This window comes from Stegostoma tigrinum, chromosome 21 (genome assembly GCF_030684315.1).
Source record: "Stegostoma tigrinum isolate sSteTig4 chromosome 21, sSteTig4.hap1, whole genome shotgun sequence".
Taxonomy (NCBI): domain Eukaryota; kingdom Metazoa; phylum Chordata; class Chondrichthyes; order Orectolobiformes; family Stegostomatidae; genus Stegostoma; species Stegostoma tigrinum.
The window spans coordinates 9,484,901-9,508,741 of NC_081374.1; the positions used below are offsets into that span (position 1 = coordinate 9,484,901).

The 23,841-nt window shown below is 42.7% G+C and overlaps 1 protein-coding gene across 3 annotated transcripts in view; it reads left to right on the forward strand.

Moving 5' to 3' along the window:
• Positions 1-23,841, forward strand: part of LOC125462621 (leucine-rich repeat neuronal protein 2-like) — a 202,257-nt gene that overhangs the window by 73,221 nt on the left and 105,195 nt on the right. The window lies entirely within an intron of this gene.

A 23,841-nucleotide genomic window follows, 5' to 3' on the forward strand; every position in this document is an offset into this window, starting at 1 on the left:
TTTCAGGGTCTGGGCCAACTTATGTTTTATGTTTGGCGGTTTGGAACACTGGTGTTTTTCAGAATGAGCAAACCAGCAAGATTTTCTCCAATTTGAAGAGTTTTTTTTTGCTTGACAGCCTTCAACAAGATCCTGGTGTTGAAGCAACCTCTGAGAAAACAACATAAACTGTGTTACTGTGTGTGTTTTAGAGTTGGGAAGAATAAAATGCTGAAGTCAGGAGTGCAAGGATTGTGGCTAGAACAAGACCAATTCCTGATATTGCATCATTGCAAGAGGTCACCAGGTGCGGATTGTCTTGACCTTTGTTGCAGGGTGGCGTTCACAATCACATATCTTGTCAAGAAATGCTTGGGTCTGGGAATGTTGGATGGGATGTGATCACTAGTGAATACAATTCATGGTCAAAATGACGAAGTGGGAGATCTTGCAATAGTGAAGGCCAGGTTCAAAAAAACTAATAGATCAGTGAGTTTGTGGATGATAGTTCCAGATAGTGAGGAGGATTGCTGGAGTTTACAGCAGAAGTTAGATAGGCCGGTGACGTGGGCGCATTTTAGCTGGCACATTTTAGTCCAGACAAATGCGAAGTGATGCATTTTGGAAGGCATTGTGCAGGAGGGAGGTATACAGAAAATGTCAGAACCCTTAGAAGCATCAACATACAGAGGGATCTAGACTTAACAGGTACACAGTTCCCTGAAAATGATAACACAAGTGAATAAGGTGGACTCGAAGGCAAATGACATGCTTGCCTTCATCAGTCAAAGCACAGAGTATAAAAATTGGCAAGTTATGTTGCAGCTGTATTAAACTTTAGTCAGATTGTATTTGGATTAATGTGTACAGTTCTGGTCACCACACTATCAGGAGGATGCACAGGATTTGGAGAGGGTACAGAAAAGGTTTACCAGGATATTGTCTGGTTTGGAGGGTATTAACTTTGAGGTGAGATTGGAGAAACTGTTTGTTTTCACATAAATGTCAGAGAGGTTTACAAAGAGGTTTACAAAGTTATGAGAGACATGGATAAAATGAATAGTCAGAGCCTTTTTCCCAGGGTAGAAACGTCAATTACCAGGGGACATAGGTTTAAGGTAAAAGGGGGAAAATTTAAGGGAGATGTACAAGGATCAAGTGTTTTAAACTGAAGGTGATAAATGCCTGGAATGCACTGTCAGAGGAGGCAGATACAATAGAAACATCAAAGAGGCATCTTGACAGATACATGAAATGGCAGAGGCTAGAGGAATAAGGGCTGCATAGAGACAAACGCTTTTAGTTTAGAAAGCCATCATGTGAAGGCACAGGCATGGTGGGCCAAAGGACCCGTCCCTGTGCTGCACTGTTCCTTGGACTTTGTCCACACATTGTTGCACCTTCTTGCAGATTGTAATGTAATTGCTTGTACCAATATGAGATACATGGTTGCTGTGCTGACTTTTTGAAGTGAAATCCACCTCGTTGTTTGAGATCTTCGCATGCACCATTGAATCCTTCAAATATCATAATTAACTATTTAATGCCAAATTCACCTGTTCAAGATATCCTTTGCCTCTTAATTAATGCTTGAATTATGTTGACTTTGCTTGATTTGTTGCAAGAAAAGTTCTATAGTGGAATCTTACCCAGCAGTTCTCTTTCCTTTGACATTGTAAGGATTCACTTCTTGTCAAAGGAACAAGTTGCTGGTTAGAAGTAGAATTAGCTTTTATTGTCACATTTACTCACTTGCATGAGTACAGTGAAAACTTTAGAAGCTGCCACTTAACATTTTTGCCTAAGATGACACCGTATCTTTTCTTTATTCATTCAAGGGGTGAGGGTATCGCTGTCTAGGCAGCATTTATTGCCCATCCCTAATTGCCCAGAGGGCAGTTAAAAGTCAACCACATTGCTGTGGGCCTGGAGTCACACATAGTCTAGAACAAGTAAGGATGGCAGTTTCCTTCCCTAAAGGACATTAGTGAGCCAGATGGGATTTTCCTGACAATTGACAATGGATTCACGGTCATCATTAGATTCTTAATTCCGGATATTATTGAATTCAAATTCCACTATCTACCATTAGAGGTGTTCAACCTGGGTCCCAGGAACATTATCTGAGCCTCAGGATTAACAATCCAGCAAAAATACCACGAGGTCATTGCCTCCCCTCACCACCTAGGCACATAATCAGAAAATGATGAAGGGTCTAGGCCCGAAATGTCAGCTTTTGTGCTCCTTAGATGCTGCTTGGCCTGCTCTGTTCATCCAGGTTCACACTTTGTTATCTCGGACACCGTTAATAGTTCAACATCACAGTCCTGGGCTCGCATTCCTCACAAAGCTTGACTTCAACCACACTGCCTGCTCCCACTCTCACTGATGACCCCAGGGACTCGCTGTCTGTGCGATGATCCGGGCTGTTTCCCCATGTGCTGCTACGGAGCTCTTCCCCGCACTGCTCTGGGGCTGTCAGCCCATGCATTGCTGCAGGACCCACTGCTCTAGGGCTCACAGCCCACACATTGCTGCAGGACCCGCTGTTCTCGGGCTCACAGCCCACACATTGCTGCAGGACCCGCTGTTCTTGGGCTCACAGCCCACACATTGCTGCAGGACTCGCAGCTCTAGGGCTCACAGCCCACACATTGCTGCAGGACCCGCTGTTCTTGGGCTCACAGCCCACGCATTGCTGCAGGACTCGCTGTTCTCGGGCTCACAGCCCACACATTGCTGCAGGACCCGCTGTTCTCGGGCTCACAGCCCACACATTGCTGCAGGACCCGCAGCTCTAGGGCTCACAGCCCACACATTGCTGCAGGACTCGCAGCTCTAGGGCTCACAGCCCACACATTGCTGCAGGACCCGCTGTTCTCGGGCTCACAGCCCACACATTGCTGCAGGACCCACTGCTCTAGGGCTCACAGCCCACACATTGCTGCAGGAACTGCAGCTCTAGGGCTCACAGCCCACACATTGCTGCAGGACCCGCTGCTGTAGGGACTTGCTGTCAGCGCCTGACCCTGCAGTATTTTCCTCCAGTTCTTAGGAGCGAGAAGAAGAAACAACAGAGACAAAACAAAAAGGCCGAAGAAGGAAATAAAAAATACAGCCAGAGCGGAGGAACTCCGACAGGAATGTCCTGCTCTGCTGCCATTTTAATTGGGATCTCTGTGGGGATTGTAGATATTTTCTCTTAACCATGGGGATCTTCACAGGAGAGCAAAATGCAATTTCGTGGAGCTAATGGTGAAGCTACAGAAATCACCCTGCAGGCTGTGGGGTTTTGCAATTCATGGGGTATTTTTTTATTGGTCTGAGATGCTGGCTGATTTACATGTTAATTAACAGTGTTCATTCAGCCGATTAAGGCATTCTTTCCCTTTCAGAGGTTAAGAAGAGCGACTAAACAACGTCCAAACTTCCTGGCCCGCTTTAGTTACAAGATTCACTTGGTGACCCCAGATGAAATTGGTTGTTTGTTACTCCTCACAACACCATAAACCACCCCCCCCCCCCCCAACTCTCCTCACCGTCACTGTCATGTTTAGCAGCTGGTTGAAAGTTACCACCAGCTGGAAGCAGATCATCACATTCTGTGGAGCTGGAGGAACGCAGCAGGCCTGGCAGCATCAGAGGAGCAGGAATGCTGACGTTTTGGTTCGGGACCCCTCTTCACAAATCCCCGTTTCTGAAGAAGGGTCCTGACCCGAAATGTCAGCTTTCCTGCTCCTCTGATGCTGCCCGGCCTGCTGCGTTCCTCCAGCTCCACACTGTGTTATCTCTGACTCTAGCATTGGCAGTTCTTACTATCTCTGAGTGGGTCATCACATTCTGACCTGATCTCCATCCTCCCACTATCCTCCACCTCCCCACCCCAGCCCAAGTGAGAAAAAAAATCGCATCCTTCCCACCAGACTGTGCTGCGAAAACATGCTACCCCCACAGGAATGTTGGCTCCGTAGCTAAACTTCTTCATGCATTCATGTTTGAGTAACAGAAAGGTTGACAGCACAACCACAGTGTAAAATAACCTAGGCCAGCTCTTCGACAACAACAATTTGCATTTCGATGATGCCTTTTGACATAGAAACATTGTCTCAAGTCACTTCATAGCAGGCATAATAAGACCAAGCCAAAGAAAATAAAGTTTAAGGGCAGATGTCCTGATTGAAGAAGTAAGTTTTAAGTAATATCCCAAAGATATTAAAGATAAAGTGGTTGAGATCTTTAGGGAGGAAATTCCAGAATTTAGAGCCTTAACAGCTGCACAGTGGTACAGTGCATGAATGATTGATACAGAACAGGCTAGAGTTGAATGAATCTAGACATCCCTGAGAGTCATAGGTTTGGGTGATAGTAGAGTGGAATACCAGGTAGTTTTGCATTGTCAGAAGTGATATCTTTCCGATTAGGTACTAAGCTGTAGACTCACCTTGCTTTTTCTTGGAATACATTACCAGAGCATGCAGTCGGTATAACATCACTGTCATCCCTCAGATTGGAACTGGCTAAATTCCCAAGAGTCATGGACAATTTAAGACTTCTGCAGTGCCCTGAATTGCTTTAACAGAAACCGCAACATCTCCAAAGAATCTTTCTCCCAACTTTAGCTTCCAGCTCTTTCTCAGGATGGTTTTTGGAGTGGGGAAGCGTGGGATAACGTGCACATTGATTGCTTCATGTTCGGATGAATTGGGCTTAACAGATCGTTTGGTCTTTTTCAGTCACAAAATGTTCTGCTCATAGCTCAGATCCCAGTTCAAGTGCTGAGGTAGCCCAGAACTGGTGGAGGGACCATCGTTTCAATGACGCCTTACAAGAGGGTGATGTCTGCACTCTCTGGTGTCTATAAAAAAGTTCCATCACAGAAGAGACAGCTTGTTGTTTATCCCACAGCTAACATAACTGCAGAAGAAAGTTGGAGGCCCAGTGTCATAGTGGTTAGCACTGATGCCTCACAGTGCCAGGGACCCAGATTCAATACCAGCTAGGGGCAACTATCTGTGTGGTGTTTGCACATCCTCCCCGTGTCTGCATCGGTTTCCTCCCACAGCCCAAAGATATGCAGCTTAAGTGGATTGACCGTGCTAAATTGCCCATAGCATTCAGGGGTGTGCTGCCTGAGTGGGTTAGCCATGGAAAATGCAAAGTGGGTCTGGGTGGGAGGCTCTTCAGAGGGTCAGTGTGGGCTGAATGGCCTGCTTCCATACTGTAGGGATTCTAAACTATCTGGTTCACACCTGCTACACACAAATTAGCAGTTGCTTTGTAGATCGGGGAGTTGCCTTAATTGTGTGGCCCAAGAGTTACCCCATGACCCTCAACACATTGACGCTTCATTGTTATTTTTGAAATGATTGAACGGGTCGCCATTGATGCCAAACTACTAATGCACAGGTGCTTCCAAAACACAAAAAAATTGACTTCTGAACCTTTCATGTTTGAAATTCTTGGTGTAAATGTCAATATTATTGTCAGATTACTGTGGCAAGGTGTACCACATTTCTTAGGAAAAACAGTCAGGGTAGTGAATGCCCTATTTCTGAAGAAGGGTCTAGTCCCGAAACGTCAGCCCCATTTCTGAAGAAGGGTCTAGTCCCGAAACGTCAGCCTTCCTGCTCCTCTGAAGCTGCTTGGCCTGCTGTGGTCATTTCAGCTCAACACCTTGCTATCTCAGGGTAGTGAATTCCAAATTCTAACAACTCACAGTACAAAAAAATCTCTTCGCGCTGGTTTTGAATGCCAAGTTTTAAAAAAAAACTCTTACAAACAAAATGCTATTTTGTTTGGTTAGCTGATGCTGTATTTTGGGAATGATGACAAGTGAATCTCTGAAATTGTGTCAATATTTGTAGAAGGCTTCCCAACAGTGAATCAATAAGTGTCAGGGTGAGGTGCCCAGTAATCTAATGGTGTTTTCTGGGAGTCTCTTGGGATAGATCACTAGGGGTTATTTTTGACTTGTCCCTTATATAGGAATGCTGGATCAATTCTCTGATATCTGTCTCCCCATTGCTTCACCAATGCAGATGGCTTATCCTCTCTTGCTCCTATTAAATTCGGAATGACTTTACTTTAGCGAATAATGTTCCTGCCAAAATTTAAGACAGAAGAGTTTGAAAAACACTATTGCATTAGAAAGCCAACAGATTTAAGATTCTATACAGCAATAAGTGTGCCGTGCTTCATTCCCAACATCAAGTAAATTGACTAACAGCACACTCCCAATAGGAGGCCTCACTAGTCAGGAGTCCAAGCTTGACGCATGTATCCTAAAGTTTATACAGTTAGTGATTCAGCTGTAGAGGGATGTACAGGAACAATGTCTGGGCGGTTACAATACCTCTCTTATTCTCTGTCAACATAGGAACACAATAAAAAGAATGCAGTATAACCCTTGGTCACACACCTCACTGAGCTGTGTCTCAGGACCAGGAGTTTTACCAGAACAATGTTAGGCAAGCCAAGATCCTCTGGAACATCCAGCTTATCCCACCGTTGACAGCCTGTTTTATCCTTACTCACCACTGTTGATTTTAAGGGTTCGCAATCACAGCTATCCAAAAGAGGCCATCACCGACACATTGCAATTTTCTGATAGTTTGTTAAGAAGCAGCAATTTAGATATGGTACATAATTAACTGGATAAAGAAAGTATACAAAGATATAGATCAGTGATACCAGAGGGCAAACAGGCTGTTGGTGCAGAATATTTCAGTCTTGTTGAAGTGATGGGGGCAGCACCCTGACCTTTACCAAGGCGCAGGGGAGCTCTTCCCGAGGACTTCCTCCTCGCTTCCTGCTCCATCTTGCCACTGCCTGATGAGGACTGTTCAGTAAAGACTACTCTCTGGGCAGTGCCCAATGAGAACTGCTGCCTACCAGCTCTGCTTGATGAGAACCCCCGAGATAGATCTCCCCTCTGTACCTGGCACTGATTTTTCCCTCATATTTCTAGGGGCAGGTTATTCTCCCTGTGTCAACAAATTGTCTGAACTCTTTTGGTCAAAGGCCATGGGTCAGTCACTCATGACTCAGAATGATTGTTTACACCTCGCCTGTCTTCATCCAAGGGCTTTTTTTTACCATTCTTTCCAAAAACAAATATCTCTTATTTTCAAAAACAACACACTGATAATAGGGTGAATTTGGCAGATGAATTATTTGCCAGATAAATTGCTGCCTCTAATATGGTGGGCATCATGACTTCCATTTTGTTTTGTAATTCGTTCCTTTGTTTTCTCATGCTGGAATTTTGGAAAGTTAATTACTGCGGGAAGAGCTGTTGAATGAAATCTCATACAAACCGAAAGAACTACGGATGCTGGAAATCAGAAAGAAAAACTGAAATTGATGGAAGAGCTCAGCAGGTCTGGCAGCACCTTTGGAGGAGAGAAATCAGAGTTAACGTTTCAGGTCCAGTGACCCTTCCTCATAACTGAATGAAACCTCATGTTGCACTGTAAATATTAAGAAGCCTAAAAACACCATGGAGGATCCTCGATAGACTGACTTCAGCAATGCACTGACAGCTTCTCACAATTCCAGTGTCCTGAGGTTGCATTTGGGTCCAGGATCAAAGCAAATACCATTCAAGCACTAAGCTGAAATTAAATTGAAAATTCTCAGTGACGAATCATAAAACCAGGAACCAATAATGCTGTATGACTAGAGTGACTAAGAGCTATTCTACTTTCAATTACCATGGAAACTAAGGTCCTCCACCATCCCCACATAATTAATTGAAAAATGAAAATGCTTCAATTTCTGTTTTTTTTTCACTTGTTTGGGCCTGTGGTATTCTCATTTTTTAGCTGGCAGGTTCTTTTGCCGGAACAAATAATTTCATTTACATTTGTTCATGGTCGTCCTCGTTGTTGGAACTAATCTCTCTTTACGTTAGTGAACCAAACTCTCCAGTTCAGCATTCCTGCTGTTGAAGCTGCAGCTGTTTTAACTGAGGGCCATTAAGACAAACACAAGAAAAAGAGCTGCAACCTGTTCAGCTCTCAGCTATATTTTCTAAAACATCAAGTTGTCTCCCAGGGGACTAGCTGTGATGGGATTGGCTTCCCGAGCTGTGGTCTCTGCATTCGCCCGGTCACTAATGCATTTCCGTTTGTCATTTCTGTTAAGTAGGCTCTTATTCTAGAATCTTAATGTCCTTGACTGAGAAACCCTCTTTCTTACAGAGATAAATGACTGTGGATTTGGTGTGAGGCATGCTATCAGACAGAGCCATGGAGAAACAGCATGCCTCTTCACACACAGGATAAGCTAAATAAATAAGAAACTAAGCTATCACAGGCTCTGTCGACAGATGGCCTCCATGCCAGATGCACTGCTTAAGGGAGTGAGTGAAATGAAAAGCTGGAAATGAATTCTGTTGGCCTTTCGCTGGTTTCTTTATCCCTGCCTTTGTCTTTTTGAGGAGCAAACTATATCAGTTCGTTTGGGTGCCAGTTATGGGGGACACAAATTTGGGGAGTCGGTTAGTTCAGTTGTCAGGACGGCTGGTTTGCGATGTAATGTAACGTCAAAAATGCAGGTTTAGTTCCAGTCACTGGCTAAGGTTTACATGAAGGTCACTCATTCTCAACCTGTCCCCTCGCCTGAGGTATGGTGTCTGGCAGGCTGAAACACCGCCACTTGTCACTCTGTAATGACAGGGCAGCCCTATGATCCCCAGAAACTAAACTGACTTTACTTTATAGTTAGGAGAGGTACATACATTTTTATTAAAAATGTGAACAGGCGTCTCATGTAAGATTGCCATACCAATTAGACTCATTTGTTGAGGTCGAGTACTAGTTGGTTAGCTCAGTTGGTTAGACTGCTGGTTTGCAATACTGACTGAATCAGCGTTTAACTCCCCTCACCAGCTACAGTTACCCATGAAGGACACTCCATCCAAACCTCTCCTCCCTTGCCTAAGGAGAGGTGACCCTCAGGTTAAATTCATTATCTCTTTTTAAAAGTCTGGTAAGATATCTAGGAATTCTGAAAAAGACTCATACCAGACACAAAACTTAGTGTTGTTTCTCTCTCCACAGATACAGCTAGACGTGCTGAGTTTCTCTTACATTCTCTGTGTGTTTGAAAAAGAACAGCACAGTACAGGTCCTTTGGCCCACAATGTTGTGCCAACCTATTATCCTACTCTGTGATCAAACTACCCTACATTTTACTATCCTCCATGTGCCTATCCAAGAGTCGCTTAAATGTCTCTAATGTATCTGACTCCACTACCACTGCCGGCAGCGCATTCCACACACCCACCACTCTCTGTGTAAAGAACCTACCTCTAACATCTCCCCTACACCTTTCTCCAATCACCTTAAAATTATGCCCCTTCATAATAGTTATTTCCACCCTGGGAAAAAGTCTCTGGCTATCCATTCTATCTATGCCTCTCATCATCTCGTAAACCTCTATCAAAATCACCTCTCATCCTTCTTTGCACCAATGAAAAAAACCCTAGCTCCCTCACCCTTTCCTCATAAGACCTGCCCTCCAGTCCAGGCAGCATCCTGGTAAATCTCCTCTGCACCCTCTCTAAAGCTCCCACATCTTTCCTATAATGAGCTGACCAGAACTGAACACAATATTCCAAGTGTGTTCTAACCAGGGTTTTATCGAGCTGCAGCATAACCTCGCGAGCTGCAGCATAACCTTGCTCGTGGTGATATCACTGGATTAGCAAATCCAGAACATTACTGGCCAGCAAGTTCAAGTCCCAGTCTGGCAGCCTATAGAATCTATGGTTATAAAGATATGTAATATCTCAGATCAAATATCCTGAAATCCCCTCCCTAACAGCATTGATGGTATTCCTACCTAGTGTCATACAGCATGGAAATAGACCCTTTAGCCCAACCAGCCCATGACAACCATAATCCCAACTAAACCAGTCCCTCTTGACCCATATCCCTCCAAACATTTCTTATTCATGTATTCATCTAAATGTCATTTTATCGTTGTACCTGTACCCACGTCCACATGAACCACTGTCTGTGTTAAAGGTGTTACACCTCATGTCTTTTTTAAACCTTCCTCCTCTCACCTTAAAAGTATGTCCCGTAGTTTTGAAAAGCTCCCACAGGCAAAAGACACCTGCCACTCAGCTTATCCACACCCCTCATGATTTTATAAACCTCTGTGAGGTCTTCTTTCTCACTGCTACGCTTTAGTGAAAAAAGTCCCAACCTGTCCAGTCTCTCCTTCCGACTCAAACCTCCCAATCCTGACAACATCAAGAAGGCAGCTCACCAACACCCTCTCCAGGGCAATTAGAGTTGGATAATAAACGCTGGGCCAACCACTAATGCTAATATTCTACATTATAATCATTTTTAAAAAAGCAAGTCCCTGTAATGGTGATTGTAGAAATGTTTTTGAAATCCCATCGAGTTCAGTAATGGCCTTGAGGGAAGGAAATCCGTCTCCTACAGACTACCTGTAACTCCAGACTCGCAGCAATGCAATTGCTCTTAACTGACCTTCGAAAATAGACTAATCTGGAGGAAATTAGGGAGAGGCAACCAAAGGTAGTGCCCACATTCCATTAAAGAATAAGGGAAAAAAATCAAAATGATAGAGAATAGAGGCCATTCAGTGCAACAGCTCTATGCTAGCTTTCATGGTCTACACGAGCCTCTCCATATCAATCAATAAACATATCAATAACTGTTTCTATGTGCATGTCTGAATGGCAAGCCTTAGGCAGCATCTCCCAAACCCAGGACCATTCCCAATTAGAAGGACAAAGTCAGCAGAAACATAGGAACACCATTCCCTGTGGATTCCCGTCCACTCAGCATCCTGACTTGGAAATATACCACCATTCTTTCACTGTCACTGATCAAAGCCCTGGAACTCCCTCTCTGAGGACATTGTGGATCTACCTAGAGTAAGAAGCAAAAAAAACTATGGGACTTGGGTGTCAGTAGCGACTGGGCCCATTTTTATCTATGACTCTGTGACATGTGCTAGAGCAGCTCGAGAAGGCAGCTCACCACCAGCTTTTGAGGGCAGCTTAAGACAGGCAATAAATGCTAGGCCCAGCCAGCGATGCCCACATCTTGTGAGTGAGTTTTTAAAATTGAGCCACCTAAGGAGGCCTGGCAGCAGATGTCAAGCGAAATATTTTTGAGTCTGAAAGAACTTTCTGATCAGAACCGAAAAGGTTTGGGAAATGAAGGTTTTCGTACTTCTGACAAATGCAGGAGAGGAGCAAGGGGTACACATTGTGTAGAGGCCCAGTGCAAAAGAGAACTGGGTTGCTAATTAGGATGAGAGAGAAATGGAGATGTAAAATAGGGGGGAAATCAAGGTGTGGAAGGATAAAAATGGGCCCTCTCCGCTCTGAGTACGCACCTAGGCAGAGACCGACGGCCTAGTGATATTATCACTGGGCAGTTAATCCAGAGAGCTGGATCCCAAAACCAGCCCAGCTTGTCCCGCCTCCTTAACCTGTCCTTCCAACTATACCCTCCTCCCACCTCAAGCCCCACCCCCATCTCCACCTACTAACCTCATCCCGCCCCCTTGGCCTGTCCATCCTCCCTGAACTGACCTATCCCATCCCTACCTCCCCATGTACACTCACCTTTACTGGCTCCATCCCCATCTCTTTGACCAGTCTGTCTCCTCTCCACCTATCTTCTCCTCCATCCATCTTCTGTCCACCTACCCCTCTCTCTCTATTTATTTCAAAACCTCCTTCCCCTCCAACATTTCTGAAGAAGGGCCTATGCCCGAAACATCAGCTTTCCTGCTCCTCTGATGCTGCTTGTCCTGCTGTGTTCATGCAGCTCTACACCTTGTTATCACAGATTGACCAGAATGACTAAGACAACTAACTCTGAGATGGCTGATGAAACTAATTTGGCAACATGTGGTTGTAAGATGATACAAAATAACTAAAAGCTAGGTGCTTCCCCCAAAATTAAAATAACAATTAAGATGTGAAGAATTGTGTACGACTTGATGCATTTTGTAACATGGCCAAGAGAGTCAGAATTTGTCGATTCCAATTCCAATCCGAGGGCTGGATATCCAGTCTGGAGTTGGGAGCTGGCATATGGGCTAGGTCCGCGCCTACTGGAATTCTGAAAGCTACAGCCTATTAAATCCCAAGAGACAAATTCACTGCTCAATCCAGGAGGGAGTGTGTGCTGCATCTTAATGCAGAGCAGCCATTGGGAGTTGCGAGTGTGGTATTGGAGATTATGAAGGACAAGAATTGGTCTTGGTCATTGCGTAAAACAAGACACAGCTGCTCAACCAAGATCTTGCAGCCGTAACCCAGCAATGGCTATACATTAGGATAGAGGAGAGGCGCTCTTGCAACATGGTGACCCCTCCCCAAACCACCTCGACACCCCAAAACCCACCCTGACTCACTATAGAGTTGAAGATCCATTAGGCAGCCACTGATGAAATCAATTGGTCCTTGCGTCGTATTATTCTGAGGAACGTAGTACACAACTTTGCTTTATTTGCAGCATGCATACTGGAGTTAGAGGTTATTGATCCCAGTTCCACATTCTGATCGATAAGGATCACCCGTGTTTCTTTCATCGCAGTTTATTTATGGGATGCTACCTGAGGAGCACTGTTTCTTTTCTACGCAATGTGTGGTCTGAATTTTGGGTCACATTCGCGCAGGCAGCAAGCAGAGAATTGGTAATGTTGTCTGATTTTGTGAGATAGTGGCCAGGAATTTCTAACAGGGCCACCTATGAGAACTGCAGGTGGCTCCCCCACCTAGTTTGATCAACATGTCAATCAGTCAAGTTCAATTCTCTGCCATCTTGTATTAGGGAGCTTTGTTTTGCCAAAGATTTCATGGTAGAAGTGTTTCATTGCCTCTGAAAGACCCTGCCAGGGGAACTTAAAGCACCCCATTATTATCTCAATGGGAAGATATGATTCAGATCTTCAGAAAACTAGAATATCTATAATGTAATTTGACTGCCTGCCAGCCAAATTAAATCAATAACTACTGTAGAGTTTGTCAGAACAAGAGCATTAATGCCTTGTGCTGCACTCTCAAGATATGCGACTGGGAAAAAAAATCAACCGTTTGCCCGCATTAAATTGGACCAGAAAGGAAGCGAGGTGACAGAGAAGTTGAACTTCTACCACCCGAACAAGTGTTTGTTTGAGGAAAAAGTTAGTGCCTTGCAAATTTTTCTCCCCAAAAGCGCTGACTGTTTATGGGAGGTAACTGAGACATGGGCAGGGAGTGGCAGGGCACGGTTATGAATGGAGAGGTGGAAAGGTTATGGATAGGGGACGGACAAAATGTATAGGGGACTGGCTGGCCAGTGGTCCACGTATGAATGGTGGGGGATGGGAGATATGGACAGGGAATAGAAGAACAGGGTCAGCACCTTCAGGACAAGAGAGATAAGAAAGATTTGAACTTGTACTATTTGCTTTGCATCACAATGTACTGCTAGCATGGAGTATAATCACTGACACAACCTGAATGGACCACATGGCCGTTTTCTGCAGAGTACCGTGATTTATTGATTAAGATCGAATATCGCATATGAGTGAGCAGAAATGTCACATCCAGATAGGATAAGTGTGTGCCATCATCAGGTAGAGAACAAAAATAAAACAAATGAAAGTACAATTCTTGGCAATTACAAATGGCTAAATAAAAGCTGAAGTGGGTACGATGTCAAACCATGTTAATATTTGTTCACTATACACTTAACAGTAGGCATTTTTTACTGTAGTTTATATTCTGATGTCTCACGATGTGAAAAAATATTCTCCTAACATTTGCTTCATTTTTCGAGATAACCCTATCTCAGTTCCCTTAGAACCAATTGAATGACTGAGCTTTTACAATCACTTTTATTCCATGGTGGAAATATCTCAATTTTTCAAATCGTTCTTCTTAACTAAAATCCCTCAGCTCTGCTATCATTCCAGTAAATCTTTACCAGGCATTTTGTGTGGTTCTAATAGGCCTTCTGTGGCAATACTTCATCTGAGGCTGCTTTACCTCCTTCTTTTTATATCCTCAAAGAAAAAAGAACCCAGTCAGAGCTATTGTGGCACACTGATCATGTTCATTACCTCTGAACCAGATGGCCTGGATCCAAGTCCCACCTGCTGCAAAAGTGTGTGACAGCATACGTGAATGGATTGATTAAAAATATCTAGAAGTACTCAATATGGAAGAAAGAACCACTTCCCTGTACCTCTGCTTTTCTGCAGAGCCATGACTGCTTGCATACCTTGGTGGGAATGTTGTCTGTGTCTGACTACACACCTGAGCAATCTAAGAGGGACATTGTACAGGTTCATGAGATGCACCACGATCTTAATAATCTAAAATGATTAGTTTACCCTTGCTGTAAATACTCTCTAATCAACCTTTTCTGAGACGTTATTGTACACCTCTGGATCAGCGGAGATTTGAACCTGGGGGCCTCCTGGCTCAGAGGTAGGGTCATTGCCATTGAACCAACCCCACTGACCTGTGCATGTACATGGGTAAATATAATGTCATCGACATTTTCAATCAAGCTGTTCAGTCACATTATTACATGCTTCCAGCGTAGGTCAGACTTGAACCTTTCACCTCCTAATTCAGGACGCAGAGAAAATGCCAATCTGCCACATTCATTTCTGTCAATGAGTATTAATTGAGAGTAATTGGGCTCGTAGTTCAGGGATAGGAGACTTTTTTTCCTTTTCAAGTACAGCCAGTACAGGCCAGAACATCAGATACTCAATGTATCCTGCCTGACAACAATAGTAGCTTGTTTGTCAGGTGTCAGAAATTGATCCCTTGCTTAGCAAGAATCTGAGATTATCCGGGATAGGTGGAAATGTGGAATTTGAAGCACAAACAGATGAGCTGTGATGTCTTGAATACTAGCATAAGCTTGAGGGCTGAATGGCCTTCTTGTGGTCCGGTTCTGTGTCCATTTGTACATTGTGGTTGAGCGCCATGAAATGTAAATCTTCAACAAATCACCTCCTTCTGCAAGGGGTACAAATAGGAATTAGTGTGAAGCTTAACGCCAACATTAGTGGGTTTGAAATACCAGGTCAAAATATTAAGGACAGTTCTTTTCATGTGTTTGCCCTTTTTCACATTAGACTGGTTTCCTCAAAATGGAGGCTGACAGGTGACATTGTAAAGGTTTATAGAATCACAAAGGACATGGATAGTGCGAATAGCTGAGGTCTTTTTCCCACGGTAGAAGAGTCCAAAACTCAAGAGCATAGGTTTAGAATGAAGGAATCAATGGGATGAGGGTGTTGCTGGCTATGCAGCATTTATTACCCATCCCTAATTACCCAGAGGGCAGTTGAGAGTCAACCACATGTCGGCCAGATCAGGTAAGGATGGCAGTTTCCTTCCCTAAAGGGCTTCAGATTGGTATGACAGGTCGGCACAACATCGAGGGCCGAAGGCCCTGTACTGTGCTGTAATGTTCTATGTTCCCTAAAGGACATTACTGAGCCAGATGGGTTTTTCCCCCAGTCATCAACAATGGTGATCATTAGATTCTTAATTCCAGATATTTTATTGAATTCAAATTCCACCATATGCCATGACAGGATTCGAACCTGGGCTTCTAGAATGTTATCTGGGTCTCGGAAATAACAGCCCAGCGAAAGCACCATTCAGCCATCACCTCCCCAAGAGGGGAAAGATTTAACAGGGACCTAAGGGGAAAACGTTTTCATGCAGAGGGTGGAATGAGCTTTCAGAGGAAATGATGGAGGCTGATACAATTACTACATTTAAGAAGTATCTGGATGGGTACATGAATAGGCAGGGTTTAGACAGATATGGGCCAAATGCAGGCAAATGGGACTAGATTTATTTCGGATATCTAGTCAGCATGGACGAGTTGGTCCGACGAGTCTGTTTCCATGCTGTACATCTCTGTAATACTGTGACTCTAATTCCCTTTTCTGTCACCTCTCTTCTGTATTTATTCAGAGGATGAATGCAATGCTGGCTAGACTAGCATTTATTACCCAACCCAAATTACGCAGAGGGAAGGTCAGGGCTCACATGCAGGCCAGACGAGGTAAGGATGTCAGATTTCTTTCCCTGAAGGATGTTCATGAACCAGATGGTTTGTTCACAACAATCAGAAGATAAGCTTTTTATATACAGAATGTTATTGAGCTCAAATTTCATCATCTGATAGGATTCAAACCCACATCCCCAAAATTTTAGCCAGTAGCTCTGGACTTCTAGTCGGATGACACTACCACATACCACCTTCTTCCCAATGATCCGCCTAATGCTGGTTTAGGGTTGCAGAGGTGGTTAGGTGTTTTTGTTGCTTTTTTACAGTCAACAGCAGACTTTATGATGGATTTCCTTTTGTTTTCATACCGTTGTAATAGTCCCCAACCCACTTCAATTGCAATTTTTGATGGGGGGGTGGGGGTGCAGAGGGAAGTGTACTGCAAACTGCATTTATATAGCACATTTTAATGACCTGAAAAGTTCCCAGTCCAGGGAATTTAAAAAAATGACACTTAGCCCAAGAAGAAATTAGGATAGGTAACCAACTGCTTGGGCAAATAGATAGATCTTAAGGCCAGAGTTGGAAACAGGAAAGGAAATTCAGGCCTTAAGGCTTAGTCAGAAAGAAAGAAGAGTTTTGCATTAACTTCAGCTCTTTCAGAATCTCAAAGTATGTTACAGCCAATGTAGTACTTTAGTGGTGTAATTACTGCCATAGGAAACAGCCTCTACACTGCAGGGTCCCACAGAGAGTGAGAAGATAGTGATCAGACAATCAGTTTTCATGGCATTGGTTAGAGGCAGTACCACCAAAAGTGTGCCAATAATGCATGTAGCTAGATTACAAGGAATTAAGAGCTCTTGGAAAGTCGTGGAACCAGAGATGATTACAGAGATCAGCAGGATTGACCCTACAAACCACGGAGATGACCATAATCTTTGCTTCCCCAATCCATATAATTTGTGGACTCAAATCAAAAGTTTCAACACCAGATTCTGTTTCTGCTATTGCACCCCTGTATCTAATAAGATACAAGCATTGGTTGGTCATGGCTTGGGAGGGAATAGAGAGGGAAAGAGAGAGAGCCAAGAGGGGAGTTACACTAAGGCTGAGTGAGCAAAGGAAATCTCACTAAGCAGATATCTGTGATTGTCTCAGAGTTGAAGTGGAACAGCAGATGAAGGGAGAATGCGGGTCTCGAAGTGGGTTTGGAGGGAATGAGAGTATGCTTAGTGAAATGTGATTCAGAGGGTGCGACAGCCTGTCAATGTGTTGTATTCCCCCAGCACTCTTCCTGTTTCGAATAATGAAACAAAGCTGCAGAAATCTCACTCGTGAGGCGTCATAAATCCTGAAGATTTATTAATATTCAGTTGTATTCCACCTGGAATTATTAGCCCGGGGCCAGATGCAATTAATTTCTCACTTGAGCCTGCTAAGTTGCTTCAGAAAATAAGTTTTAAGAATAAAGAATGAGATGCTTACACTGACCTGTGTGAACATAGCCAAGAGATTTCACAGATCACTTGCTGTTTAACACTGAATGCCACCCGCAGATTTACATGTTTGATCTGAACAGCTGTACCTCCCTGCCTCCTGTAGGGAATCTGTGGTAAATTTTGGTGCTGATCAATGTGTGAAGTAACAAGGAATGAAACACTCTCCCTCTTTCTGTAATCACCTCCAGTATTACAATTCCCTGGGATCTCTACGCTTTTCCGATTCTGGCCTCCTGTACATCCTTGATTTTAATCACTTCCATCATTGCCTCCCATGCCTTCAGCTACCTCGGTCCTAATGCTATACAATTCACTCCCTAAATGTCTCTCTCTCTCTCTCTCCCCCACGTCCGTTACCATGATTCTTAAAATCTACATCTTTTATAAAACATTTGGTCACATTTTCTAACACCTCCTTAGCTAGCTTCATGTGCTTTTTGTTGATGACTGCCTTTGACCCTCTTAAATTGTGTTTATTAAATTTAGAAGCTTTCAACATCCCGTTTAAGACTGAATACCGGGAACTGTAATCAGGGACCATTATCATGGGTACAACATAATCCACATAAAGATGTCCAAGTGAGGATGGTTTCTTTCTTTTACCACACCTTCCTTGGTTTATGGGAGTGGGAATTATCTAGTGAAAGGCATGGCAAGCAGGTTACCTTGAGATTTTTATATGATGTTTGTCAAGACAGTTTAAATTAAGTAACCAAAGCACTCCAATTTTCCCATACACCATTCAGCCAGAGTGGTAGGACAGATTAGGTCATTTAAAAATTCAGTGAAGTCAAAAGAATATATGGCTGTTAAAGTTTGGGACTTTGGCTCACGTCGGGATAAATTCAGTGGCCTGTCTGGGTTTGTGGCTGATGCCACTGCTTATCTTTGTCTCTTGCGCAAGAATAATCAAACAACAAATGGCCTCAAAATGCGCATGTTGGATGAAGGGAGCGGTGGGAGTTTCACAATCAGGGTCTTACTTATACATCTGTTTGCTATTATCCTGGTCTTCAGAAGTTACTCAAACAGAAAACAATAGTCAACATGATCTTTTCTTTCCAATTGACCAGTGACATAACATGGTCATAACTATTGGATTTCTATTGCCTGACTTGCACGATTAAATTACATCTGGGTATATTCCTTTCATAGCCAGAGTCTCATGTCTAAGTGATTATGTCTAATGATATGTAATGAGAATGTAGTGATACCCTGATGAGTAACCAGTGATTGTCAAGATGCTTTGCTAATGGATTAGGTTCCTAGTTGCACTTGTTCTAAGGTTTTGCAGATAGGTTGTCTCCATTCCAATTACTTTGAGATGTAGGATACACTGTGATGCAAATGTTCAGCTGCCTTTGAGACTGTGATTTCAAATCTTTAGAATGTAACTTCAGTAATTTAAAGTTACCAGCTAGCCATGAGTCTTACCCCTCCATCGCCCAGACCCTCTGCACCTCTATCCAACGCTTTCTTTTTGTAAAGTTCTTTAAAAATGCAGAAGAAAAGCCCAGCGTCTTTTAGAGAAACAATACTCTGCAAAATTCTTCCCTGATTCCTTCAGGTAAACAAAACAAATTCTGGAGATCACTTAGACAAAGTACTACCTAGCATGCCTTCTAGCAAAGCCAATTACTTTCTGGAAATACAACTAGAGTGAAGTACACTTAGAAAGAGAACTGAGAATCATTACAAACACAAGTTTAAATGTTGTAAAGCAACTAATAAAGTTGATAGTTTGTTGAGCTACATAGTAGGAATTTAGCTTGTAGACTGGAACAATTCATTTCACCTTGTCCAGAACAGCAGTACCAGAAGTCAAAACTAGTTACTGAACAGGGCACATTATATTAATGAGTGAGTGGCACAGAATCCCTGTAAATATGATGAAAATGGTTAGCATTGATTCAGTCAAATTCAGATTAAATAGGATTATCTGAGAGAATAATATTTTCGGATATAATGTTTTAGTAATTTAACATCGTGCAGTGCAGCTTGTTCAAAAAGAACTTTTGGCTTTTGACTTGTTATAAAATATTTCCTTTTGAGGGTTTTCCTCATACATGCTCAGCCTGCTGTCATCTAAAGAGAAGAGATTGTTACAAATATAATGTCTGGGGTGTCAAAAGGCAAACCGGATGGAACTTGATCTTTTCAATGTGCAGGTTCGGCCACACATGGTATTGTTTTCAGGTTTGTCTATTATAAAAAAAATGTACCTTTATTGGATAGGGTATAATAACAAGCAGCAAGATGGAGTCCATGACTAATAAGAGAGAGTTAAAAGAAATAAACAAAAGTTGTTATGCTGTAATTCCTTCAGCAATCTTGTGTGAATGAATGGTGTAATCTAACAGAGTGCAAAGTTGCTATAGTCCTACAAGATCAGGCTGCTGTCTCATCAGACAGTGATGACTGGTGGTGTCTTATCCAGAAGGGTCCCCATGCCTCAGATGTGGGGGACAGGTTGAGAAGGAGACTTCTTCATAGTAACCTCAGCTGGTGTGGGAATTGAGCTAATGCTGTTGATGTTACTTTGCATTGTAGACCAGCTGCCCATCCAAATGTGCTGACACCTACTTGCCCAACCCCAGTTGGTATGATTACTATGCCATCTGTGGAGAAACAAACAGAGCTCATGTTTGGAGTCCAATGACTCCTCTTCGGAACTGATGAGCAAGTTATATCGGACTTGAAACATCAACTCCGTTTTTCTCTCCACAGATGCTGTCAATCAGTACTTTCCGTTGTATTAAAAAGGAAAAGAAATTCACAAGCAATTCACTGCATTAATATATCAGTTTCCAATTGTTCAAATAACTTCTCACTTAAGGCCCAACTTTCTCAATCAGAATGTATGAGTGTGGCCAATACAGCCTTGAGGGATACTTAGACATATCAATACCAACTCAACCAGGCAATGGCCCAATTTAAGCAAACTATCGGCCAAAAGATAGCCCCATCCTCCAGCATTTTCTATTGGCTGCACACCCAAGTTATTTAAAAAGCCTCTTCACTCTAGTTATTTATTTCCTTGCTCTGGCTGGGAGCTTTGTAAAGGTAAGTAATTAAATCAGCTCAAGATTTGGTCGAACCTATAATTAAATAATGTTAGGAGTGCATTACAATGCCAGCTGATTGCAGACTTTACTTAATTATCCTTTGAAGCATTGACTATAAGAAGTCAAAAGGAAAAGAATAAGTGCAGGATAAAATCCAGACAGAATTGACAACGGAAAGGAGGAATTATGAATGAAAATGCATGAGAGTTGGGAGGAACTTAGCTCACAGACAGAGAAGAAAGGTTCAGAGACAGGGGGAATAAGCAAGGACACTGCTTTTAATCAAAATGCAGTAAATGTCATGCATCAGCAATGGCACAGAGATGCAAGAGCCCACGGCATATAAATCTATGAGCAATGTATGGGAGTATGATCAGTAAAATATTAATTGCAGTAGATAAGGTGAAACCATTTTAAAACTTCAAAGAAATCCACAAAAATAAGGCCAGAGGCAATAAATGTAAATGAATGATAAGCAAACTTAAAACGGACCCAGAAAGAGATTTTTTTTTCAAAGTGATACATATTTGAAATAAACTATCAAGCAAAGTAGTAGAGAGCATAGCATTTGGATTATTCAAAGTACAATTAGTTTCAGTGATACAAATTAATATTAACAATGACAACATTTAACAGGCATCTGGATGGGTGTATGAATACGAAGGGTTTAGAAGGATATGGGCCAAATGTTGCCAGATGGGATTAAGTCAGATTGGGATGTCTGGTCGATGCAGGAGAGTTGGACTGGAGGGTCTGTTTCCATGCTGTGTGACTCTATGACTCCGTCCAGGCTCTGGAAAGATATTCTTCAACAAGTTGAGTGAACTTTTCTTCATGTTTGACATTTGCCTACCTTGTGAAGATTGCATTGGCCCAGGTGAGCTTGTCTGCAAAACACTGAACACACATGACTGAGCTGACCCACTCTTAATCATAGAAAACCTACAGTGTGGAAACAGGCTCTTCGGCCCAACAAGTCCACACCCAACTGCAGAGAATCCCACCCAGACCCATCCTCCTACAACCTACCTAATCTACACATCCCTGAACACAAAGAGCAATTTAGTATGGCCAATCCACCTAACCTTCACTTCTTTGGACTGTGGGAGGAAACTGGAGCACCCAGAGGAACCCCACGCAGTCACGAGGAGAATGTGCAAACGCCACACAGACAGTTGCCGGAGGCTGGAATCAAACCTACGTCCCTGGTGCTGTGAGGCAGCAGTGCCAGCCACTGTACCACCATGCTGCCCCAGTTAAGTTTGAGGTTTGTCTGTAAATTTGCAGAAGGTGCGATAATTCTAAATTCAAGGTGATTTTTTTCCAACTCATCATTTCACTTTTGCAGTTTAGTTCGTGGATGATCAATGACTGTGCGATGATCATTGATGCATTTCTTCAGCTCTGGCCCAGAAACGAGAGCTAAGACAGAAAATATGGGGCTGGTTCCAGAGACTAAGAAATACCATCTCCCCTTGATACTGCTTCCATCAATCAATTAAAACTATAAATTGATGCGACACGTTCTTGGATTTATGGTTAGCCAGTCCCTCCTGCCTCTCTGAACAGCCCCAGTTGCGTATTTGTCACCTTCCGCACACACTCAGTCAAACCAAGCTTTCTTTACATGCTCCTCTGAAGCTTGAGGCTATTCCAGATTGATATTCTAAATACAGCATTGTGTACAAGATTAGTAATAAAAAATGCAGCAGACTTGGAAGAAAGATTTGGAAGTAGCAGAAATATACTGCAGATTCATTCCCTTTTCACTGTCAGACTTTCAATAACTTTTCTCGTTTCTTTGCCCTACTTCTGTTACCAACCAATCTTTCATTCCTCTTTGATTAATCATGACTTCATTTCAATGTATCTATTTATTTCGCAGATGGTGCCTCTTGTTTTTCTCCTGAATTCCCTACACAGAGGCACAACTTTGCAAGGTGTCCCCAACTCAGTATCTTGCAAGACAGGAGCACAGCTCAAGGCTGAGTCACTTAATTCTAAGTGACTGAATGTACAGTTCATTTTGTCAGTCAGCGCACTGTAATATTGACCATAATCATAAATTACCACTGGTTACAAACCTGCAGGAGACAGCAGGAGCATATTAGTGGCTTGGGTCCGACTTTCCGAAAAAGACACCGATTTTCACTTAATAAGAAGGAAATCATTGTCCACTCGAGACCTGGGCTGTAGTTCCACACCAACTTGATTGACCCTAAACTATCTTTTGATGTAACCTCAGTTGTGTCATATTGCTACCAGCGGATGAAGAACGGAATAGGCAGTAATTAGGCCCTGTACTGCCTACATCCCAAGGTTTTTTTCTAATTGCTGACTTAACATTCGGGTTAATGTTCTGGAAAAATTCCCAGATTGAAACTCAATAGTACAAGCAAAAGATAAACAGCAAGAAATGTCAGTTATCCTGAGGGATTTGAAGCTTCCTTCATATGGGACCGGCCAGATAATATTAGTCTTCCAAGTCCTACATATTGTATTTCCAAACTAGAGCTAATTATGCCAATCACAGAGAATTGATCAATGGTTGTTCAGCCATCATGGTCTCAAAGGTGTCTTACATGCTTGCACATACCTTGTATCCAACCCTAAGAGATTTCAGATATGTGACTGAACTCACGAAAGGATTAGAGATAGAACGACGTGCATTTATGTAGATCCTTTCACAAACTTGGTGCGTGTTAAAATTCTCTGCAGCCAGTAAGCCCCTTGTGAAATGCAATAAATCTCGCAACCAATTTGCACAACCCAGCTTCCACAAGCAGCAATTACATTAAAAGCCAGATTGTCTTTTTCAGGTGTCAGTTGTGGAGCAAATGTTAGTCTGCACAGTGAGGAGAAATGTTCTTGTCTTCCTTAAAATACAGCAAACTTTGTTTTAACCAGCACCTTATGAAGCAGCACTCCCGATAAATCGGCAAAAGGCATACACTTCAGATATCTGTCCAACTATTATAGTTTTTCTTTACATCAGTGTAAATATAATTATTGTTCAGTCAAATGGTCGCATGAAATTTTAAAAGTTGATTCAATTTCCAAACTTTTTTTTCCCTCAAATACCATGATCTACTGTGATATCTGAGTAGTTAGTTGAGAGTGTGAGTGAGAAGGCTTTCTGCTGGTAAGTATTATTTCTGCTGGTAAGTATTATTTAAGGCAAAGTGCATTATTATTTAAGTGATTTATGCCGTGAATAAGGTACAATGGGGATGTATATACTCCATGCATTACATTTCTCTTATGTAT